The sequence below is a fragment of the Xyrauchen texanus genome, chromosome 43, assembly GCF_025860055.1.
Source record: "Xyrauchen texanus isolate HMW12.3.18 chromosome 43, RBS_HiC_50CHRs, whole genome shotgun sequence".
NCBI classification, from domain to species: domain Eukaryota; kingdom Metazoa; phylum Chordata; class Actinopteri; order Cypriniformes; family Catostomidae; genus Xyrauchen; species Xyrauchen texanus.
Genome location: NC_068318.1, coordinates 5717820 through 5723541, shown reverse-complemented (window position 1 = coordinate 5723541; position 5722 = coordinate 5717820).

The following is a 5722-nucleotide window of genomic DNA, read 5'->3' as shown; positions in this document are numbered from 1 at the left end:
GTCACAATATTTCACAGAACCAACTGTAGAGCAATGGTCCACAGTTAAACAGGTACTAAGGTATCTTAAAGGTACAATTGACAAAGAACTGTGTTACAGAAAATGTAATGAGACACTAGGAATAAGAGCATACAGTGATGCAGACTGGGCAGCTAATAATGACAGACGTAGTACAACTGGCTATTGTGTAAGTTTAACTGAATGTGGTGCTTTGATTTCATGGAAAACAAAGAAACAGCCAACTGTCGCACTGTCCACCTGTGAGGCAGAGTATATAGCCCTAGCCACAACCATACAGGACTGTCTCTATCTTAAACAACTGTTGAAAGATCTTGATACATGTCAATACTGCAACCTAAAGTATATGAAGATAACCAAGGTACAATCGCCTTAGCAAAAAATCCTGTGAGCAGGCAAAGATGCAAACATGTAGACATCAAGTACCATTTTATTAGGTCTTCTGTAAATAATGGTGACATTGCATTAGTGTATTGTCCCACTAATGAGATGGTAGCAGATGTGTTGACAAAGCCTGCAACCAAGTGTAAGATGATGAAGTTTGATGCATTTATTTTTGGAAAATGATGCGTTCTATGTTAACAATGTGAGAGCAAGTGGGGGTGTTAACTGTGTGCTCTCAATGTGCATTATATTTATGTATGAAATGAATGAAATGACACGTGATGAATAATGGGGGTGTGTACATTTGTGATTGGTTGTTTAATGAATAAAATCACCTTGAGTGAGCACAGCTGTTGCTGTGTGTGTGTGTTGCAAGTCAGATACGTTGTTGCATTTACTCTGTGAACAGTTGTGCTGTTCTCGTCTCTGTACTGCTCTCATTGAGGCGGGGAGGGTGCGGTGCTTCCAGCGCAGCTGAAATATACCACAATAATCGAAGTGGGGAATACAATGTTTAAAAAGATCACTAATAAAATCAAGCGATTTCGATTTTAACACATCCTTCACATGCATATTTTCATTGAATACATCCAGGTGCATACACATACTTTTAAAAACGTTAATAATTTAAATATTTGTCCCCCTCTCTGAGAAGAAAATGATTGCTTTGCAAAGACACGTGCCTTTATGTGTCCATCACCTTCCCTATTTTAAATATTGTTTATACATTTATCTTTAATAAACTAATATCTAAATTACTGTACAATCCAATTGACTGTCCTGCATCGTTAGCGCCGCCTCCGTCTCGGTAATTCTCGGTAACTCTCGGTAAACGGGGCGGGTCAGCGCCGGTAGTGAAGTGGCAGAAAAGAGTTCGGGACTAGAAAAACATTTTGGACATGAGATTTTAAATCTCCCAGTGCTTAACCAAAACCACTCTATTTTTATTTACTCACTAATTATTTACAATGTAATGTCAAATATAATGTGATTTATCCTTATATTCTTTCATGTAAATAAGAACTCTCCTTCCGCCATCTTTAAGGATGACGTAATTGGCTTCTGATTGGTCAGACTGACAAGGTATTAAGTAAGTGCAGTTTCTATAAGAGCCACTGAGGGCGCTGTGTCCAAAAATTCTTCCCGGATTCTGATTGGTCAGATTCCGAAAGTGTGTATAAAATCGAAGTGTAGTTATCTTAGGGGGCTGTGTTATACACAGATTGGTGGGGGCACACACACTTCAGGTACACAAATCACTTAAAAGTGTTTTTTAGGACAAGTGAGATTTTAATACTGGGGACCATTTTAAACATGCTGAATATGATTATATGGTCAAACAAATGAGGACACACAAAAATACCAAACTGTCAAGGTGGTGCTCAGTTTACTGGTGTGTATTCTACTGAAGGGTGAGGGTCGAAATCCCTTGTCACTTCAGATATATCAATACATATATATATATCCTTTTATATCACTATCTATCTATATTCTGTTGCTTCACTTCTTTAATAAAGTGATGAATTAACTATATGCATGATCACATAATCAATTCTATTTTCTTATGCATAACTGAAATATACTTTGAATCATATGTGTGTGAATGTTATGCATGTCTTTTAAGGAACATTCCAGAGTCTCTCTCTCTGTCCTGCAAGTAGGCTGAAGGTCTTTTGGGGATAAGCTTAGCTGTGATGCTCTCCAGCTCTCAGGAGGGGCAGGGAGAATCGTTAAACATAGGTTACAGATGTATTCTGTGTTTGATCTTTACTTTTCTATGATTAAGTATATGGTTTAAAGTCCTATGCAATACTACCTGAATAGTAGAAGTGTGATTTTTCTCTTATTATTTCTTTAGGGAAGAAATGTATGCCATTTCCACCCTCTCCTCTGCCTGAGGAGTGAAAATTTTATCTCTCTTGTTTTGGCTTAAATGACCTGATAATGTGTGCTCTGGCTCTCCTGTGCCAGAAGAAGAACTGTTGTTCGTCAGTGTTTTGTGTGTGCGTTTGACCTTCTACCCAGGTTTTGAACCCAGGAAGGCACACCAGGCCGACTCGAAGACGCCCGCGATCATCTGCGAGGTCACTTCAGATGTAAATCTCGGGCTCTGACGACAAGTGCGCTGATTAATGTTGATAGGCCGCATAACTCTCTATATGTTGTGACTTTATGTTCTTTTAGCCAATCAGGAGTTAAAATAATGGAATGTACGTCCTTGCAAATGGTATAACTGATGTAAGATTTTGTGTAAGGTATGAGTTAGCTTTCGATCTCCTCGTGAGACTTTGCCGTTGGCTCTACCAATTTCACTGCAGACTATTCTTCAGTAAATTTTGGATTCTTTAATTATACTTCTCGACTCCTGGTCTTCTTTCTCCATATCTGGTCCGGATCATAACTGTTATACCCCTAACACTACTGAAAGTACCCAAAAGTGACATAAGTAAGTACATACACACACACACACACTCAAACACACCCACAAACTCATGCACACACACACACTCACACACATATACACACACACACACAATCTCTCTCTCACACACACACACACACTCACTCACACCCACACAAACACACACACATACACCGACACAGACACACTCGCACACACATACACCGACACACACACACCCACACATACACCCACACACACTCACACAATCACACACACTCACATATACACTCACACACTCACACACACATACACACATACATTCACTCACATACACTCACACATACACACACACACACACACTCACACATACACACACACTCAGAGACACACACACACAGACACTAACTCACACACTCACAGACACACACACACTCAGAGACACACTCACACACACACACACACACACACTCACACACACACACTCACACTCACACTCACACTCACACACACACACACACACACACATTTACATTTATTCATTTGGCAGATTCCTTTATCCAAAGCGACTTACAGTGCACTTATTACAGGGACAATCCCCCCGGAGCAACCTGGAGTTAAGTGTCTTTCTCAAGGACACAATGGTGGTGACTGTGGGGATCAAACCAGCAACCTTCTGATTAACAGTTATGTGCCCACTACGCCACCACCACTCACACACACACATACACACACTCAGAGACACACTTACACTCATACATACACACACACACTCACACATACACACACACATACACACACTCAGAGACACACTTACACTCACACATACACACACACACACATACACACTCACACACACATACATACACACACATACACACTCACATACACATACACACACATTCACTCACACACACATACATACATTCAGTCACATACACTCACTCACACACACACACACACACACACACACTTACATACACACTCATACACTCACACATTCACTCACACATACACTCACTCACACATACACTCACTCACACACACACACTTACATACACACTCATACACACACACACACTCACACATACACTCACTCACACACACACACATTCACTCACATACACTCACTCACACATTCACTCACATACAGTCACTCACACACACACACACTCACACACACATACATTTACACACACATACACTCACTCACACCCACACACAAACACTCTCACACACACACACATACACTCACTCACAAACTCTGCTGTGTAGATGAGACAAACAGAACAGAGGATCACGAGATGACCCGTGTGTGTTCTTACAGCGCATGAATTCATTTATGAAGCATTTAGATACGACGGACTTCTGTGGAGTGTGATATTAGTGTGATATTAGTGTGGTGATATTAGTGTGATATTACTGTGATATTAGTGTAATATTAGTGTGATATTAGTGTAATATTATTGTGATATTAGTGTGATATTAGTGTGATATTACTGTGATATTAGTGTGATTTTAGTGTGATATTAGTGTGGTATTAGTGTGGTGATATTAGTGTGATATTACTGTGATATTAGTGTAATATTAGTGTGATATTAGTGTGGTATTAGTGTGGTGATATTAGTGTGATAGTACTGTGATATTAGTGTAATATTAGTGTGATATTAGTGTGATATTAGTGTGATGTTATTGTGATATTAGTGTAATATTAGTGTGATATTAGTGTAATATTAGTGTGATATTACTGTGATATTAGTGTGATTTTAGTGTGCTATTAGTGTGGTATTAGTGTGGTGATATTAGTGTGATATTACTGTGATATTAGTGTAATATTAGTGTGATATTAGTGTGGTATTAGTGTGGTGATATTTAGTGTGATGTTAGTGTGATATTAGTGTAATATTAGTGTGATATTAGTGTAATATTATTGTGATATTAGTGTGATATTAGTGTGATATTACTGTGATATTAGTGTGATTTTAGTGTGATATTAGTGTGATATTAGTGTGATATTAGTGTCATATTAGTGTGATATTAGTGTGATATTAGTGTGGTGATATTAGTGTGATATTACTGTGATATTAGTGTAATATTAGTGTGATATTAGTGTAATATTATTGTGATATTAGTGTGATATTAGTGTGATATTACTGTTATATTAGTGTGATTTTAGTGTGATATTAGTGTGGTATTAGTGTGGTGATATTACTGTGATATTAGTGTAATATTAGTGTGATATTAGTGTGGTATTAGTGTGGTGATATTAGTGTGATGTTAGTGTGATATTAGTGTGGTATTAGTGTGATATTAGTGTGATATTAGTGTGATGTTATTGTGATATTAGTGTGATATTAGTGTGATATTAGTGTGGTGATATTAGTGTGATATTACTGTGATATTAGTGTAATATTAGTGTGATATTAGTGTGGTATTAGTGTGGTGATATTAGTGTGATATTACTGTGATATTAGTGTAATATTAGTGTGGTATTAGTGTGGTGATATTAGTGTGATATTACTGTGATATTAGTGTAATATTAGTGTGATATTAGTGTGGTATTAGTGTGGTGATATTACTGTGGTGATATTAGTGTGATATTAGTGTGATATTACTGTGATATTAGTGTGATTTTAGTGTGATATTAGTGTGATATTAGTGTGATATTAGTGTAATATTAGTGTGGTGATACTAATGTGATATTAGTATGATATTAGTGTGATATTACTGTGATATTAGTGTGATATTAGTGTGGTATTAATGTGGTATTAGTGTGATATTAGTGTGGTATTAGTGTGATATTAGTGTGATATTACTGTGATATTACTGTGATATTAGTGTGATATTAGTGTGGTATTAGTGTGATATTAGTGTGATATTAGTGTGGTATTAGTGTGATATTAGTGTGGTGATATTAGT